Source organism: Bombina bombina, chromosome 12 (assembly GCF_027579735.1).
Source record: "Bombina bombina isolate aBomBom1 chromosome 12, aBomBom1.pri, whole genome shotgun sequence".
NCBI classification, from domain to species: domain Eukaryota; kingdom Metazoa; phylum Chordata; class Amphibia; order Anura; family Bombinatoridae; genus Bombina; species Bombina bombina.
The window spans coordinates 43336869-43357633 of NC_069510.1; the positions used below are offsets into that span (position 1 = coordinate 43336869).

At 40.1% G+C, this 20765-nt stretch overlaps 1 protein-coding gene across 2 annotated transcripts in view; it reads left to right on the top strand.

The window, feature by feature from the left end:
- Positions 1 to 20765, top strand: part of LOC128642587 (uncharacterized) — a 177076-nt gene that overhangs the window by 54890 nt on the left and 101421 nt on the right. The window lies entirely within an intron of this gene.

Here is a 20765-nt window from a genome sequence, read left to right on the forward strand (position 1 = left end):
AGATCTAAGATTGGTCTGAATGTTCCCTCTTTTTTGGGAACTATGAACAGATTGGAGTAGAATCCCATCCCTTGTTCTCTTAATGGAACAGGATGAATCACTCCCATTTTTAACAGGTCTTCTACACAATGTAAGAATGCCTGTCTTTTTATGTGGTCTGAAGACAATTGAGACCTGTGGAACCTTCCCCTTGGGGGTAGCTCCTTGAATTCCAGAAGATAACCTTGGGAGACTATTTCTAGGGCCCAAGGATCCAGAACATCTCTTGCCCATGCCTGAGCGAAGAGAGAAAGTCTGCCCCCCACCAGATCCGGTCCCGGATCGGGGGCCAACATCTCATGCTGTCTTGGTAGCAGTGGCAGGTTTCTTGGCCTGCTTACCTTTGTTCCAGCCTTGCATTGGCCTCCAGGCTGGCTTGGTTTGAGACGTATTACCCTCTTGCTTAGAGGATGTAGAACTTGAGGCTGGTCCGTTTCTGCGAAAGGGACGAAAATTAGGTTTATTTTTAGCCTTGAAAGACCTATCCTGAGGAAGGGCGTGGCCCTTTCCCCCAGTGATATCTGAAATAATCTCTTTCAAGTCAGGGCCAAACAGCGTTTTCCCCTTGAAAGGAATGTTAAGCAATTTGTTCTTGGATGACGCATCCGCTGACCAAGACTTTAGCCAAAGCGCTCTGCGCGCCACAATAGCAAACCCTGAATTTTTCGCCGCTAATCTAGCTAATTGCAAGGTAGCGTCTAAAGTAAAAGAGTTAGCCAATTTAAGAGCATGAATTCTGTCCATAATCTCCTCATAAGAGGTATCTTTATCTAGCGACTTTTCTAGTTCATCAAACCAGAAACACGCTGCTGTAGTAACAGGAACAATGCATGAAATTGGCTGTAGAAGGTAACCTTGCTGAACAAACATCTTTTTAAGCAAACCTTCTAACTTTTTATCCATAGGATCTTTGAAAGCACAACTATCTTCTATAGGGATAGTAGTGCGTTTGTTTAGAGTAGAGACCGCCCCCTCGACCTTAGGGACTGTCTGCCATAAGTCCTTTCTGGGGTCGACTATAGGAAACAATTTCTTAAATATAGGGGGAGGGACAAAAGGTATGCCGGGCCTTTCCCATTCTTTGTTTACAATATCCGCCACCCGCTTGGGTATAGGAAAAGCTTCGGGGGGCACCGGGACCTCTAGGAACTTGTCCATCTTACATAATTTCTCTGGGATGACCAAATTGTCACAATCATCCAGAGTAGATAACACCTCCTTAAGCAGAGCGCGGAGATGTTCCAATTTAAATTTGAATGTAATAACATCAGGTTCAGCTTGTTGAGAAATTTTTCCTGAATCTGAAATTTCTCCCTCAGACAAAACCTCCCTGGCCCCTTCAGACTGGTGTAAGGGCATGTCAGAACCATTATCATCAGCGCCCTCATGCTCTTCAGTATCTAAAACAGAGCAGTCGCGCTTTCGCTGATAAGTGGGCATTTTGGCTAAAATGTTTTTAATAGAATTATCCATTACAGCCGTTAATTGTTGCATAGTAAGAAAAATTGGCGCACTAGATGTACTAGGGGCCTCTTGTGTGGGCAAGACTGGTGTAGACACAGAAGGGGATGATGCAGTACCATGCTTACTCCCCTCACTTGAGGAATCATCTTGGGCATCATTATCTCTAAATTGTTTGTCACATGCATCACATCTATTTAAATGAGAAGGAACCTTGGCTTCCTCACATACAGAACATAGTCTATCTGATGGTTCAGACATGTTAAACAGGCATAAACTTTATAACAAAGTACAAAAAACGTTTTAAAATAAAACCGTTACTGTCACTTTAAATTTTAAACTGAACACACTTTATTACTGAATATGCGAAAAAGTATGAAGGAATTGTTCAAAATTCACCAAAATTTCACCACAGTGTCTTAAAGCCTTAAAAGTATTGCACACCAAATTTGAAAGCTTTAACTCTTAAAATAACGGAACCGGAGCCGTTTTTGTATTTAACCCCTATACAGTCCCTGGTATCTGCTTTGCTGAGACCCAACCAAGCCCAGAGGGGAATACGATACCAAATGACGCCTTCAGCAAACTTTTTCTGTGTATCAGAGCTCCTCACACATGCATCTGCATGCCTTGCTTCCCAAAAACAACTGCGCATTAGTGGCGCGAAACTGAGGCTCTGCCTATGATTAGAGAAGGACTCCAGTGAAAAAGGCGTCCAATACAGTGCCTGCCGTTTTTTTAACAAAATTCCCAAGATTAAAATAACTCCTCAAGGCAATAAACTATTAAACAAGCTTATAAAATAATCGTTTTAGCCCAGAAAAATGTCTACCAGTCTTTAAAGCCCTTGTGAAGCCCTTTATATCTTATTAATAAAATGGCTTACCGGATCCCATAGGGAAAATGACAGCTTCCAGCATTACCAAGTCTTGTTAGAAATGTGTCATACTTCAAGCAGCAAAAGTCTGCACACTGTTCCCCCCAACTGAAGTTACTTCATCTCAACAGTCCTATGTGGAAACAGCCATCGATTTTAGTAACGGTTGCTAAAATCATCTTCCTCTTACAAACAGAAATCTTCATCTATTTTCTGTTTCAGAGTAAATAGTACATACCAGCACTATTTTAAAATAACAAACTCTTGATTGAAGAATAAAACTACATTTAAACACCAAAAAACTCTTAACCATCTCCGTGGAGATGTTGCCTGTGCAACGGCAAAGAGAATGACTGGGGAAGGCGGAGCCTAGGGGGGATCATGTGACCAGCTTTGCTGGGCTCTTTGCCATTTCCTGTTGGGGAAGAGAATATCCCACAAGTAAGGATGACGCCGTGGACCGGACACACCTATGTTGGAGAAATGGGTTGAGCTTGTAGGTATAATCAGATCTCATTACCTTATCACATTGTGTACATATACCTGCTTCTTTATCTTATATCTGTCCTTAAAACAATCACCAATACTTTGAGAGAACAATGGAAAATCAACATTTTATTACCTTATCTCTGCTATATCGCACTGGGAGTGTAATTTCTTCTGCTGGCTGTGTTTACAAAGCTTATCTATAGCTGGTACGCGCGGCCACAAACTTTCAGAATAGGTGGGGATACCACATGCTAAATCAACAATTTCAAATGCCAATATAAGGGTAAAGGAGCTACTTGTAAACAATTTAATACACTCCAGCAGGTAAAGTGGATCAATGGGAACAAATTAAAGGGGAGAAAATTTTTGAGTAAACTGTCCCTTTAACCACCCAGCCACTATAGACGTTTTTAGTTGGAAGTGAAGCAATCTGAATCAAACAAGCACTAGAAGCAGTACTTTACTTACCGGCACTGACTATAACTTATTTGGGGATGCAGACCCGTCTCGCCTGTGTGAGTCGCAACCTTCACAGCTCTACCACATGTGTACACACAGCTATGCTGCTGCAGTGCCGCTTCTAACTGCGCACTTGCAGTCAAAATTTTGTGCACAGGGGTGGCTGGAGCAGGAGCCTAAGCTGTCTGGTGACACAGGGTGATCATTAATATGTGGACCGGAGTCATCCACACCCGGTCCACATATTTCAGGTGCAGGGGCTCCCATCTGCCTATATGCCAGGCCAGGACTTCACTAGTCACTTTCCGGCTGAGCGTTCCTTCCTTCCACGATGGTTATTAGTTGATGACCCATTGAGAGTGCCCCCCCCCCCACATCTTCCACCATTACCAACAATATTTTTGCATACCCCCAACAGGTCCGCCGCGTACCCCTACCACAGGTTGGGAACCGCTGCTTTAAGGTATTAAACCCTTAAAAAAAAAATAATAAAGTAAACGAATAAATGCTGGCAATTGTCATCAGTATTTTTTCGTTGTCTTTAATTTTCGTTGGTGTATTCTTTGGATATTGGTTTTCTTAAAACTAAATGAAAATCCTATTTTTGTGACAAATGTGCATTCGTCTGGAAACAAATGCACATCTATACTATACACCTTCATTCTTCATTAGTTTTTCAGTATCAGAGTAAAAATATTTATTAATCACTATATATTTTCAGTAATGTTATATATGAACATTTAAACAAATGAATCAAATAGTTAGCTCCAGATAGGGTTACCACCTCGGCCATGTTTTCCTAGACACTTATGAGTTACACATGGTGCAGGGAGGAACATGAATAGTGCTGTCCAGGGTCACTATTTGTGTGCTGTCCAGGTGCGCAGTGCATGTTTCTCCCTACAAACCCTGCAGCATGTGTAACTTATAAGTGTCTAGGAAAACATGGCCGAGGTGGCAAACCTATCTCCAGAGGCGCAGAGACGATCAGGGGTGACATGGGTGCATAACCGCCAATAGTCATTCACACGCAAAATTGGAAATCTTTGAATAACATTATTGGTAAAGGGGGCAAAAAAATAAAGTATGTTGCAAAGTTTTCGGCAACATTTAATATTACAATCTCAGTGTGTTTTATATCCCTTTAAGGATAAGGTTGTTACACATTTTTGAGCCTTCAAATTATTTGCACAATTTAATTTCTCTTTTTCGTAGTGTGATTTTTCTGATCCATAGTGAGAAGAAGAGACTCTAAATAGTGTGTCACATGGTTCCATATTATGACTTGGCAGCCTTGCAAAAGTTAAAAAATATAGTACTAGAGTGCTAAGGTTAACAAAATAACCTGAAATAAAAGCTAGATGAAGAGAAAATATCTGCCCACAGAACTTGCAGCCTACTAATGTCTGTCACACAGGTCATGAAGTGGATCAGTCAGGTCTCATCCAGACTAAGAAGACAACTCTATTCTGAGTAAGAGATTTGTACAGATAACCCCAAAAGTATGCTTAGGTCTGTATGACTCTCAACAACAGATATTACACTAAACCCCTCTAGGAAAAGGGGGACACATTTTCAATGTCACACTTATGGGCAGTAATGGTTGCAAAAATTAAATTTGAGGACTGAGTTAAAGAGTCCTGTGGGCGGAGCTGCATAATCTGGGCGTGGCTAAATTGTTTGGGGTGTGGCTAGTCTGGAAGAGACAGCTGCAGGGGGAGGGGCAATATCTAAGCTCCACCTTAGCTCACTAACACAACATGGGTACAGATCAGGACCCCCCACTGGCAATAAATGCTACAAATTATTATTGTAAAAATGTTTATATATTATTGCAAACTTGCAAAAATAATCAGGTATAGTTTCATTTAAGAATGATGCAGGTATTTAACACCTTTATCATCTGTCCGTCTGACCACTTTCCCTAAGCTTATTATGAGCCATTGAGGCTTTTAGAGATTTTGAGTTTACAACTTCTGTTTCACAACCCTAGGAACTGTAATCGCTGAGTTGCCTCAGGGTAAATACATCTTGCAACAGTTTTTTTCTAGTCACTGCAAGACGTTACCTTGGGTTTTGCATTTCATAACCCTCTACAATCCTAAGAAAAAAATAAATAAAGCAAAAACATAACCTCATGTTTTCCTAATATGTCTACAGTTTACAAGACAGAAATAAAGATCATCCATAAATATAAAGAAACTCAAAGTTATACACAGCAGGGAAAGGGAAAATGACATTATTTATGTAATGTGTCTACTATTTTTTTTACTGACATATTTTAAAATTGACCTCTGTACTTACCCTGTATCACGTGACAGCCATCAGCCAATTACAGACTCATATACATATACCCTATGAACTTTTGCCCAGGATATGATGCCTCAGTAAGTGTGCATAGAAAAAGACTGTGCACAATAGACTTGTGCACGGCCGAAAAATTTGTTTAGTTTCGGATTGATTCGGATGTTTTCAAATTTCGGTTCGGATCGATTCGAATTCGGAAATATTTGATTGAATTTGTTTCGATTCGCTTCGGATTCATTAGGATTCGAATAAATTCGGCTGGATTCGGTTCGATTCGGAAATTCGGAATTTCGATATGTGTATTAGACTAGTATTATGTACTTTATATTAGGTGTAACCCATAGCAGAGTCATATAACTTAAAATACTGTACAATACAAGTGTAATCCATGGCTATCCGAATGTAACGAATAAATCCGAACTAATTCAGATTTATTCAGTAGATTCGGTACTACCGTAATTCGGAAATTCGAATCGAACTGAATGTCCGAATTTAACAAATTCGTCCGAATTTAGATTCGGAACGAATCGAAATGCACGTCTAGTGCACAATTTGATATTGGAAGTTAATTGGAACATCTCTTAAAATTGCATGCTCTGTCTGAATCATCAAAGCTTAGTTTTGAGTTTAGTGACCCTATAAACAGGTTTGTGATATATACAGGGCTCCTAATCATACTGTAGTACATACATAACATAAGGTCAATTTCATACTATAGACAATAATGTGTGCAGGTTAGCGGTCTACAATCACTGCTATACTTTCCTTTGCAGTCCATTCTCCTTGGCTGACTTCAATTCGGATTAAATCCCTTTGCAGCAAAACACAAAACTCTATAGCTAAAAGGCAGCTGTGTATATTTATAACAAAGTGTACAATCATTTTATTTTTAATATTGATAACAATAAGCATCCGGCTCTTGAAGATTACTGAAACTGACAAGCTAACAGAGGTGGTATTAACGTCGCTAAGGGCAACCATTTCCCCAGCTAGCATGTCAGTCTGCGTTCACTGAGTTCCCCTGCTGTTACGTGCACGCTCCCATGTCTGATCCGCAAGCAAATACTGATTGGACAAGCAAAGGAAGAAACAATTTTGGGGGCGTTTTTGAACAGCTCGTCGTGAAACTATTTTTCCAACTTTTAAGTTGGTTTTACAATATAAAAAATACTACTTTTACAAAAAAAAAAAAAATTATAACAAAATATTTAAACATATGTAAATTCGGGTGGTTTATTATGGATCTTTAAACAATAATATGTATTATTGTTTAACTGTGTTTTTAATAAAAAATCATTTACATTCCGATTTTCTTTGTATTTTTAAATAGATATTTCTATATACATCTCGACACTTGCAGGGACTACCCAATTTTATTGAATTCCACGAGGGTTACCCCTATGAGTGTTCGCGTGGAAAAACCTTGTCTAGACTTGCAAACTTTATAGAATCAGACCTATGGAAGAAGTTTACTTTCAATTTGTAAATCTGTTAACGTGGCACTTAAGGGACACTAAACCCAATTTTTTTTTCTTTCATGATTCAGATACAGCATGTGATTTTAACCAACTTTCTAATTTATTCCTATTATCAATTATTCTTTGTGCTCACGCATGTGAAGTTATTTAAGAGTCAGCACTAATTGCCTGAAATGCAAGTCTGTCAAATGATCTGAGATAAGGAGGCAGTCTGCAAAGGCTTAGATACAAGGTAATCACAGAGGTAAAATGTATATTAGTATAACAGGGTTGGTTATGCAAAACTGGGGAATGGGTAATAAAGGGATTATCTATCTTTTTGTGTTTACTGTCCCTTTTATAACAACCATGGGTTCATACTGAGTACATTCCTAAGCTATGATAAAATAGTACAGCCATTATAATGTAACGTATAGCATGTTTAATAGCATAGCAATATTTTCAGTAACTCACAAGGCTTTGTATTTCCATATAATCACCACCACCCCCCTTTCCAAATCATGCAGCTTATTAACCACATCCTCTTTCTCAACTTGAGCAAAAGTCACTGATAATGTTTATGATAAACAGGAAATAACACTTCTGTACCTGTTAAACTTTATGTCAAACAAACAACCAGATGCAAATTCATGTCAATACTTCCTACAAAAAAACTTCCTACAATTGAGAACATTTATGCTTCTGTGGGTCTGATACTAGGGACTGTTGATGTTTCTACACAAGCAGATGGTCTAACCATACAAGTAAAGTCATTCTTAGTGCACAGATTTTTAAAAGATCCAAGTTTTTTTTTGCTGTTGCCACATTTAGAGGAAGCCAATAAGCTCCCTGTCCTGTTGTGTCCCGCCCCCGCAGTACCATGAGCAAGTCAGGAAAGCGGTAAAATAACAAAACACACATCTATAATTAAAAGTATAGGATTTTTAAATATAGCACTATACACTATGCAACGCAGTAATAAACTTAAAGGGACAGTCTAGTCTAAATGAAACTTTCATGATTCAGATAGGGCATGTCATTTTAAACAACTCTCCAATTTACTTTTATCATCAATTTTGCTTTGTTATCTTGGTATTAGTTGAAAGCTAAACCTAGGTAGGCTGATACGCCAATTTCTTAGCCCTTGAAGGCTGCCTCTTATCTGAATGCATTTTGACAACTAGAGGGTGTTAGTTCATGTGTGCCACATAAACATTGTGCTCACGCCTGTGGAGTTACCTAGGAGTTAGCACTGATTGACTAAAATGCTAGTCTGTCAAAAGCACAGAGATGAGGGGACAGTTTAGATACAAGGTAATCACTATATCTCTATACTGATATATATAGAGCCCCATCGCAACTATGCTTTGAAGGAGGAAAGATAAGTACTGTCTTATATTCATACAAACTTTGTATCGGTTTTTGACCTAGTGTGCAGCAGGTTCTGTTGCGGCCTTTCACCTACCGATACCTTCTGTGAATTACCACTATATGGTTTCCAATAGCCATTTTCTATACTCACAGTGGGAACATGGACTGTTAAGTTGTTGTTATTATGTTTATTTGCAGTATGTAATGCTGTTAGCCTGACATTTTGGATATATCTGTGTCTTGTATTTTGACATTGTGTACATTTCTTCACATATATTATCCTATAGTTTGTATCATCTTTAGCTTGCATACGTATGCATAGGGAATTAGATATTTTGTCAGCTTTATGTTACCTTTTGTTTTATTTTAAATTGTTAGATGTTGCTCCAACTACCGCAGCCCGGTGTAACAGACTAATCACTGAATGTGAAGTGGGAAAGTTAAATAAAGAAATTGGATTTTTTCAAAATAATATTTCGTGTGCTTTTGTTTAATCCCTTACTTTTTTGGGACATTCACATATGTCCTAATTATTTCTTCCTTATTTTGTTGTTTCATATTATTATTCAAGGGTAGCACCGAATATTTATATACAGCAATATTTTCTACTCTCTCTGTTTTAAAACTTTTTTTGCATACTTATATCAATGTAGACCAATACAGAATATGTTATTCATTTGTATCACTATCTATCCTTCAACTTCAATGTAAGAGAAATTTAATGGAGACAAGTAATTGCCATTTCTACATCAAATATAATATATTTATCATAGAAAATAAATTTATTTTACACACAGGGCTCAAAATTTAAAGTCCTAAACTATTAGCCAGCACAAAATGTTACTCACCACTTCTAATCCCACCCACACCATCCCACCCACCACCACCCACAACTTCACACCCTGTTTGCGGATGTTAAGCCATTGTGAAACATTTTGTAATACTGTTTTTATTTTATACCATAGCAAATTCAATAATGCTACATACAGTAACACATTTAATACAAATAATTTCATAGCAGCTAGAAACCTCAAAATGAGGTTCTAGAGAAGACCACAGCTGGATAGAAAAAGGAAGTTGTTGATCAGAGAGAGTGCAGAGAGGGCTGACAGTCATGGAAGGTCATAGAAGACCTGTAAATCTTTTTCATTCTAATAATTATTAGACATGTGCGTTTCGTTTCGGCCCAATTTTGTTTTTGGCCGATTCGAGATTCAAATGCATCCGGATTTCCGAATCGGCACCATAACTAAAATCCCGAAAAAAATCTGAAAATGAATAAATCAGTTTCCGAATTTTCTGATCCATTATTCATATTCGGAATTTTTCATTGTTCTAATCTAAACCGCAGTTCCCCGACACCAACTAAAAAGCTAAATAAAGCTAATAACCCCTAAACCGCCGTTCCCTGGCACCAACTAAATAACTAAATAAAGCTATTAACCCCTACACCAACGTTTCCCGACATCGCTAACACTAACTAAAAACTATCAACCCCTAAACCGCAGTTCCCTGACATCGCGGACACTAACTAAACCTATTAACCCCTAAACCGCAGTTCCCAGACATCGTCGACACTAACAAAATCTATTAACCCCTAAACCGCCGTCCCCAAACATCGCCAACACTAACTAAACCTATTAACCCTTAAACCGCAATTCTCCAACGTCGTCGACACTGACTGAAACACTAACTAAACCTATTAACCCCTAAACCGCAGTTCCCCGACATTGCCAACACTAACTAAACCTATTAACCCCTAAACCGCCATTCCCAAACATCGCAGACACTAGCTAAACCTATTTACTCCTAAACCGCCGTTCCCAAACATCGCCAACACTAACTAAACCTATTAACCCCTAAACTGCCGGCCCCCACATTGCAACAACCTAAATTAAACTATTAACCCCTAAACCCAACACCCCCTAACTTTAACATAATTAAAATAGACCTAAATTAAAGTTACAATTATTAACTACCTATTTAAAAATAAATACAAACTAACTTGTGAAATAAAAATAAAACCTTAGCTAGCTACAATATAACTATTTACTAACTACCTAGTTAAAATAAATACAAACTTACCTGTGAAATTAAAATAAAACCTAAGCCTACACTAATAAAACCTAACATTACTAAAAATTAAAAACCTATCATTAGTAAAAATAAAAAAACCTAAGATTACAAAAAATTAAAACTACCATTACAAAAAATAGCAAACAAAATTATCCCCCAAAAAATCTAAATTATTCCTATTCGAATACCCCGTTTTTAACCCCTTAATGACCACAGCACTTTTCCATTTTCTGTTCGTTTGGGACCAAGGCTATTTTTACATTTCTGCAGTGTTTGTGTTTAGCTGTAATTTTCCTCTTACTCATTTACTGTACCCACACATATTATATACCGTTTTTCTCGCCATTAAATTGACTTTCTAAAGATACCATTATTTTCATCATATCATATAATTTACTATAAAAAAAATTATAAAATATGATGACAACATGGAAAAAAACACACTTTTTCTAACCTTGACCCCCAAAATCTGTTACACATCTACAACCACCAAAAAACACCCATGCTAAATAGTTTCTAAATTTTGTCCTGAGTTTAGAAATACCCAATGTTTACTTGTTCTTTGCTTTTTTTGTAAGTTATAGGGCAATAAGTACAAGAAGCACTTTGCTATTTCCAAACCATTTTTTTTTTCAAAATTAGCGCTAGTTACATTAGAACACTAATATCTTTCAGGAATCCCTGAATAGCCATTGACATGTATATATATTTTTTTTAGTAGACATCCCAAAATATTGATCTAGGCCAATTTTGGTATATTTCATGCCACCATTTCACCGCCAAATGCGATCAAATACAAAAAATCGTTCACTTTTTCACAAATTTTTTCCACAAACTTTCGGGTTCTCACTGAAATTATTTACAAACAGCTTGTGCAATTATGGCATAAATGGTTGTAAATTCTTCTCTGGGATCCCCTTTGTTCAGAAATAGCAGACCTATATGGCTTTGGCGTTGCTTTTTCGTAATTAGAAGGCCGCTAAATGCCACTGTGAACCATACGTGTATTATGCCCAGCAGTGAAGGGGTTAATTAGGGAGCATGTAGGGAGCTTTTTGCGGTACTTTTAGCTTTAGTGTAGTGTAGTAGACAACCCCAAGTATTGATCTATGCCCATTTTGGTATATTTCATGCCACCATTTCACCGCCAAATGCGATCAAATTAAAAAAAACGTAAAATTTTTCACAATTTTAGGTTTCTCACTGAAATTATTTACAAACAGCTTGTGCAATTATGGCACAAATGGTTGTAAATGTTTCTCTGGGATCCCCTTTGTTCAGAAATAGCAGACATATATGACTTTGGCGTTGCTTTCTGGAAATTAGAAGGCCGCTAAATGCTGCTGCGCATCACACGTGTATTATGGCTAGCAGTGAAGGGGTTAATTAGGTAGTTTGTAGGGAGCTTGCAGGGTTAATTTTAGCTTTAGTGTAGAGATCAGCCTCCCACCTGACACATCAGACCCCCTGATCCCTCCCAAACAGCTCCCTTCCCTCCCCCACCCCAAAATTGTCCCTGCCATCTTAAGTACTGGCAGAAAGTCTGCCAGTACTAAAATAAAAGGTTTTTAAATCTTTTTTTTTATTTAAGCATATTTACATATGCCGTGGTGTAGCATGCCCCCTTAGCCCCCAACCTCCCTGATCCCCCCCAAAACAGCTCTCTAACCCTCCCCATCTGCCTTATTGGGGGCCATCTTGGGTACTGGCAGCTGTCTGCCAGTACCCAGTTTTCAAAAAAAAGTAGTTTTTTTTTTTTTTTCTGTAGTGTAGCTTCCCCCCCCCCCCCACAGACCAACCCCCACCACCTGCCTGATCATTTTTTTTTTTTTTACTTTTTTATCCTTTTTTTTTTAAATTTGTACTCCAACTTTTTCTGTAGTGTAGTGGTTCCCACCCGCTCCCTCCCCGTGCACGCGCCCGCCCCCACCCTCCAGTGCACGCGTGTGCGTCCGTGCACGCCCCGGCCATCCCCGCCCCTCTCCACATCACTGATCATCATCGATGGCCGCCACCCGCCTCCCACCCACCGATGTCCGGTGCAGAGAGGGCCACAGAGTGGCTCTCTCTGCATCGGATGGCCAAGGGATGTTATTGCAGGATGCCTCGATATCGAGGCATTACTGCAATAACCAGAAAGCGGCTGGAAGCGAGCAGGATCGCTTCCAGCCGCTTTAAACCCCTAATGTCGTACAGGGTACGTCGCTGGTCTTTTAAGACCAGGTTGTGTGCGACGTACCCTGTACGACATGCGTCGTTAAGGGGTTAAAAATAAAAAAAAAACTCCCCAAAATAAAAAAAAAACCCTAATCTATAATAAACTACCAAGGACCCTTAAAATGGCCTTTTGTAGGGCATTGCCCTAAAGTTAACAGCTCTTTTGCAAACATTTAAAACAAACACCCCCTAACATTACAAACCCCCACAAAATAAAAAAACCTAACTAAAAAAAAATCTACCCATTGCCCAGAAAAGGGCATTAATGGGCATTCAGCTCTTTTTCTGCCTATTAAAATAAAAAAAGCCCTATTCTAAAAAAAAAACACCCCAAAAAAACAAAAGAAAACCTAACACTAACCCCAAAATCTGTACTCACTGTTGCTGAAGTCCGGCGAATGATCTTCATCCAGGCAGCTCCATGTTCATCCATCGCGGGACCGGCATCTTCTTCATCCCTGCGGAGACGGAGCGGTCGATGCGCGGAGGTCCATTGGTCCGACGTGGAGGTCATCTTCATGCGATCGTCTGCCCCACATTGAGGATTCAATGCAAGGTACCCCTTTTATATTGGGGTACCATTCCATTCCTATTGGCTGAAAAATTTAAATCAGCCAATAGGAATGAGAGAAGCTTAAATCCTATTGGCTGATTTAAACAGCCAATAGGATTTAAGCAGCTCTCATTCCTATTAGAATAGGAATAATTTCTATTTTTTTGGATAATTTAGTTAGTAAATAGTTATATTGTAGCTAAATTAGGTTTTATTTTTATTTCACAGGTAAGTTTGTTTTTATTTTTAAACAGGTGGATAGTTAATAATTATAACTTTATTTTAGGTCTATTTTAATTATGTTAAAGTTAGGGGGTGTTAGGTTTAGGGGTTAAAATAGTTTAATTTAGGTTGTTGTGATGTGGCGGGCCGGCGGTTTAGGGGTTAATAGGTTTATTTAGTGTTTCCGTTAGTGTCGGCGATGTCGAGGAACTGCGGTTTAGGGGTTAATAAGTTTAGTTAGTGTCGGCGATGTTTGGGAACGGCGGTTTAGGAGTTAATAGGTTTAGGTAGTGTTTGGCGATGTGGGGGGGCGGCGGTTTAGGGGTTCAATAGCTTTATTTAGTGTTGGCGATGTGGGTGGCGGCAGTTTTAGATAATTTTGTTTCTGCAATCGCCGGCATATTAGTTATGTTTAGTTAAATAGTTTTTTCGGATCCTTTCGTTTTTTCAGATACATTCTTTATTCATATGCATTATTCTATTCTAAACTTCAGAATAGAATAATGCATATGAATAAAGAATGGATCAGAAAAAACAAACAGATCCGAAAAAACTATTTAACTTTTAATAGGAATAAAATATCCTTCCACTTTCGAGGCTATATAATATCCCTTTAGATAATAGTTTTAGCACATAGCCCAAAATGTGTGTTTGCCAGCGCTGCAATAGTAATGTACATTATGCAAATGCAATGTGCCAACTTGGCTACTTACAACATGCCACCAGACGTCAGACTCCACATTTAGTAACTAACTTTCAGTCGCCACCATTACATTTCCACTCGCCAATGGCTAGTGTGCTAATGGAAATTTTGAGTTCTGATATATATATATATATATATATATATACACACACACACTTCTGAAAACAGCATAATAAACTGCACCTAACATATTTGTACTAACAAAAATGAACCCGTACACCAGTACTTATTTTCCGAGTCCCAAGATAATCAGGGTCCATACACTCAAAGAGTGAGGAGATTTTCATTTGGATCAATCCAGGATCAACTCGTCTCCCAGTTAAAGGGACATGAAAACCAATTTTTTTTCTTTCACGATTCAGATAGAGCACGCAATTTTAAGCAGCTTTCTAATTTACTCCTATTATCAATTTTTCTTTGTTTTCTTGGTATCTCTATTTGAAAAGCAGGAATGAAAGCTTAGGAGCCGGCCAATTTTGGCTCAGAACCTGGGTAGCACTTGCTGATTGGTGGCTAAATGTCAAATGCAGCCTGGGTCCCATAGTCCCACTTAGTCTAGATGTAGTACCAGTCCTGGTTTCTTTCCATGACAGCATAGTGAGGAAGGCTCAGGAATGTGCATGTCTCTTGAGCACAATTTGGCAGCTGTGTTTGTAACTATGTTACCCATAAAGTGCTAAGCACAAATTCACACTTCTGTGAGCTCACGAGCATACGGTAGCAATTGGCACTTAGAAAATTAACCAGATACCCCAAATGTCCTTAAAAACAAAATTTATGCTTACCTGATAAATTTATTTCTCTTGTGGTGCATCCAGTCCACGGGTTCATCCATTGCTTGTGGGATATTCTCCTTCCCAACAGGAAGCTGCAAGAGGACACCCACAGCAGAGCTGTCTATATAGCTCCTCCCCTAACTGCCACCCCCAGTCATTCGACCGAAGACAAGCAAGAAAAAAAGGAGAAACTATAGGGTGCAGTGGTGACTGTAGTTTAAAAATAAAAAACACCTGCCTTAAAATGACAGGGCGGGCCGTGGACTGGATACACCACAAGAGAAATAAATTTATCAGGTAAGCATAAATTTTGTTTTCTCTTGTAAACGTGTATCCAGTCCACGGGTTCATCCATTACTTGTGGGATACCAATACCAAAGCTTTAGGACACGGATGAAGGGAGGGACAAGGCAGGAACTTAAACGGAAGGCACCACTGCCTGTAAGACCTTTCTCCCAAAAATAGCCTCCGAAGAAGCAAAAGTATCAAATTTATAAAATTTCGAAAAGGTATGAAGCGAAGACCAAGTCGCCGCCTTACAAATCTGTTCAACAGAGTCCTCATGTTTAAAAGCCCATGAGGAAGCTACTGCTCTAGGAGAATGAGCTGTAATTTTTTCAGGAGGCTGCTGGCCAGCAGTCTCATAAGCTAAACGTATTATACTTCTTAGCCAAAAAGAAAGAGAAGTTGCCGAAGCCTTTTGATCTCTCCTCTGTCCAGAGTAGACAACAAACAAAGCAGATGTTTGACGAAAATCCTTCGTAGCTTGTAAATAAAACTTTAAAGCACGAACCACATCAAGATTGTGTAATAGACGTTCCTTCTTTGAAGAAGGATTAGGACATAGTGAAGGAACAACAATCTCCTGATTGATATTCTTATTAGATACCACCTTAGGAAGAAACCCAGGTTTGGTACGTAACACTACCTTATCTGCATGGAAAATCAGATAAGGGGAATTACATTGTAAAGCAGATAACTCCAAAACTCTTCGAGCCGAGGAGATAGCTACTAAAAACAGAACTTTCCAAGATAGAAGCTTAATATCTATGGAATGCAAAGGTTCAAACGGAACCCCTTGAAGAACTTTAAGAACTAAATTTAAACTCCATGGCGGAGCAACAGGTTTAAACACAGGCTTGATTCTAACTAAAGCCTGACAAAACGCCTGAACGTCTGGAACCTCAGCCAGACGTTTGTGCAAAACAATAGACAGAGCAGAAATCTGTCCCTTTAAGGAACTAGCTGACAATCCCTTCTCCAATCCTTCTTGGAGAAAAGATAATATCCTAGGAATCCTGACCTTACTCCATGAGTAACCCTTGGATTCACACCAGTGAAGATATTTACACCATATCTTATGATAGATCTTCCTGGTGTCAGGCTTTTGAGCCTGAATTAAGGTATCAATGACCGATTCGGAAAAACCACGCTTTGATAGAATCAAGCGTTCAATCTCCAAGCAGTCAGACGTAGAGAAATTAGATTTGGATGTTTGAAGGGACCTTGAAGTAGAAGGTCCTGCCTTAGCAGCAGAGTCCATGGTGGAAAAGATAACATGTCCACCAGATCTGCATACCAAGTCCTGCGTGGCCACGCAGGGGCTATCAAGATCACTGAAGCTCTCTCCTGCTTGATCTTGGCAATCAGACGAGGGAGCAGAGGAAACGGTGGAAACACATAAGCCAGGCTGAAGGACCAGGGCGCTGCTAGAGCATCTATCAGCGCTGCCTTGGGATCCCTGGACCTGGACCCGTAACAAGGAAGCTTGGCGTTCTGATGAGATGCTATGAGATCCAGTTCTGGTTTGCCCCATAGTTGAATCAACTGGGCAAATACCTCCGGATGGAGCTCCCACTCCCCTGGATGAAAAGTCTGCCGACTTAGAAAATCCGCCTCCCAGTTCTCTACTCCTGGGATATGGATAGCTGAGAGATGGCAAGAGTGAACCTCTGCCCATAGAATTATCTTTGAAACCTCCAACATTGCCAGGGGGCTCCTTGTTCCCCCCTGATGGTTGATATAGGCTACAGTTGTGATGTTGTCCGACTGAAATCTGATGAACCTGACCGCAGCTAGCTGAGGCCAAGCCTGAAGAGCATTGAATATCGCTCTTAGTTCCAGAATGTTTATCGGAAGGAGGGCCTCCTCCTGAGTCCATGAACCCTGAGCCTTCAGGGAGTTCCAGACTGCACCCCAGCCCAGAAGGCTGGCATCTGTCGTTACTATAGTCCATTCTGGCCTGCGGAAACTCATTCCCTTGGACAGATGGACCCAAGATAGCCACCAGAGAAGAGAATCCCTGGTCTCTTGATCCAGATTTAGTAGAGGGGACAAATATGTGTAATCCCCATTCCACTGATTGAGCATGCAAAGTTGCAGTGGTCTGAGATGTAGGCGGGCAAACGGAACTATGTCCATTGCCGCTACCATTAATCCGATTACCTCCATATACTGAGCCACTGACGGATGGGAAGTGGAATAAAGAGTACGGCAGGAAGTTAGAATTTTTGAAAACCTGACCTCTGTCAGATAAATCTTCATTTCTACTGAGTCTATCAGAGTTCCTAGGAAGGAAACTCTTGTGAGAGGGGAGAGAGAACTCTTTCCTTCGTTCACCTTCCACCCGTGAGACCTCAGGAATGCCAGAACAATGTCCATATGGGACCTGGTGATTTGAAAAGTCAAAGCCTGTATCAGGATGTCATCTAGGTAAGGGGCCACTGCTATACCCCGCGGCCTTAGAACTGCCAGAAGGGACCCTAGAACCTTCGTAAAGATTCTTGGTGCCGTGGCTAACCCGAAGGGAAGAGCCACAAACTGGTAATGCCTGTCTAGGAAGGCGAACCTGAGAAACTGATGATGATCCCTGTGTATCGGAATGTGTAGATAAGCATTCTTTAAATCCACGGTAGTCATATATTGACCCTCCTGGATCATAGGTAGGATGGTTTGAATAGTCTCCATCTTGAAGGATGGGACCCTGAGAAATTTGTTTAGGATCTTGAGATCCAAGATTGGTCTGAAAGTTCCCTCTTTCTTGGGAACTATAAACGGATTTGAATAGAAGCCCTGCCCCTGTTCCTCCTGTGGAACTGGGTGGATCACTCCCATAACTAGTAGGTCTTGAACGCAATGTAAGAATGCCTCTCTCTTTATCTGGTTTGCAGATAATTGTGAGAGATGAAATCTCCCCTTTGGAGATGAAGCTTTGAAATCCAGAAGATATCCCTGGGAAACAATCTCCAGAGCCCAGGGATCCTGGACATCTCTTGCCCAAGCCTGGGTGAAGAGAGAAAGTCTGACCCCCACTAGATCCGGTCCCGGATCGGGGGCTACTCCTTCATGCTGTCTTAGAGGCAGCAGCAGGCTTTTTGGCCTGTTTCCCCTTGTTCCAAGCCTGGTTAGGTCTCCAGACTGGCTTGGACTGGGCAAAATTTCCCTCTTGTTTTGTATTAAGGAAGATGAAGCTGCGCCACTCTTGAAGTTTCGAAAGGAACGAAAATTAGTCTGTTTGGTCCTTAACTTGTTGGACCTATCCTGGGGAAGGTCTTGGCCTTTTCCTCCAGTTTTCCTCCAGTAATATCAAAAATGATCTCCTTCAGTCCAGGCCCAAATAGGGTCTGCCCTTTGAAGGGGATATTGAGAAGTTTAGACTTTGAAGTGACATCAGCTGACCAGGATTTAAGCCATAGCGCCCTACGCGCCTGAATGGCAAAACCTGAATTTTTAGCCGTTAGCTTGGTTAAATGAAAAACGGTGTCAGAAATAAATGAATTGGCTAACTTAAGAGCTTTAAGCCTGTCAAAAATATCATCCAACTGGGTTTCTACCTGTAGAGCCTCCTCCACAGACTCGAACCAGAAAGCCGCTGCAGCAGTGACTGGGGCAATGCATGCAAGAGGCTGGAGAATAAAACCTTGTTGTATAAAGATTTTCTTAAGGAAACCCTCTAATTTTTTATCCATAGGATCTAGGAAAGCACAACTGTCCTCGACAGGAATAGTTGTACGCTTAGCTAGGGTAGAGACTGCTCCCTCCACCTTAGGAACCGTCTGCCACGAGTCCCATGTAGCGGCATCTATAGGAAACATCTTTTTAAAAGCAGGAGGGGGAGAGAACGGTACACATGGTCTATCCCATTCCTTAGTAATAATTTCTGAAAACCTCTTAGGGATTGGAAAAACGTCAGTGTAAACAGGCACTGCATAGTATTTGTCCATTTTACACAATTTCTCTGGGACTACAATGGTGTCACAGTCATCCAGAGTCGCTAAAACCTCCCTGAGCAACACGCGGAGGTGTTCAAGCTTAAATTTAAATGCTGTCATTTCAGAGTCAGACTGAAGTAACGCCTTCCCTGAATCAGAGAAGTCACCCACAGATAGAAGCTCTCCTGCTTCAACTTCTGCACATTGTGAGGGTATATCAGACATAGCTACTAAAGCGTCAGAGAGCTCTGTATTTGTTCTAGCCCCAGAGCTGTCTCGCTTTCCTTGTAACCCTGGCAGTTTGGACAATACCTCTGTGAGGGTATGATTCATAACTGCCGCCATGTCTTATAAGGTAAACGCATTGGACGCGCTAGATGTACTTGGCGTCCCTTGAGCGGGAGTTATAGGTTCTGACACATGGGGAGAGCTAGATGGCATAACCTCCCTTTTGTCAGTCTCAGAAACCTCAGGTGATAAATCTTTAAAAGCCATAATATGATCTTTATAACTTATAGAAAGGTCAGTGCATTTGGTACACATTCTAAGAGGGGGTTCCACAATGGCTTCTAAACATAATGAACAAGGAGTTTCCTCTATGTCAGACATGTTTAACAGACTAGTAATGAGACCAGCAAGCTTGGAAAACACTTTAATAAATGTGAAAAAAGCAATAATAAAAACGGTACTGTGCCTTTAAGAGAAAAAAACTACCACATAAACTGTAAAACAGTGATAAAAAGTAGTAAACTCTACGAAATATTTACAGTGTGTATAAGGGACTAAAGCAGCATTGCACCCACTTGCAAATGAATGATTAACCCCTCAGGCTCAAAAACGAATTAGAAAAACATTAAAACTGCTAACAAACAGTCAAACACACTGCCACAGCTGTGCTGTGACTCCTACCTGCCCTTAAAAACCCTTTTTGCAGGAACAAAACCCTCTATAGAGGTCCTATAAGCCAGAGGACTCCTTCAGGGAAGCTGGACGTCTCAGACTGAAAATCAACTGCACATTTAGAGCTTGGAAATAGGCCCCTCTCTACCGTGCACTCAGAGGGCCTTAAAAAAGTACCCCTAGGAGTAATCTAACAAGCCATGTGGAAAACTAGGCCCCAAATAAAGATTTATCACCCTCAGAGAAAAAACGTTTTTATTCTTATAAATCATGCAAACGTTTTTACACTAAGTAATAAAGGTATTAACATGAATATTACCCTTATTTGCAAGCATGATCCCAGTTGTTGTTAAATCACTGTATCAGGCTTACCTTAAATATACCAGGCACTGTCAGCATTTTCTAGACCTTATCATCTCTCTAGAAAAAAATATACTGAACATACCTCAAAGCAGGCAAATCTGCAGACCGTCCCCCCAACTGAAGTTTTCTTTCCATACTCTTCAGTTATGTGTGAGAACAGCAATGGACCTTAGTTAAAAACCACTAAGATCATCAAAACCTCCAGGCAGAATTCTTCTGGTACCGTTTAAAAATAACAAACTTTTGATTGAAGGTAAAAACTACACTAAGTCACCGCATCTCTC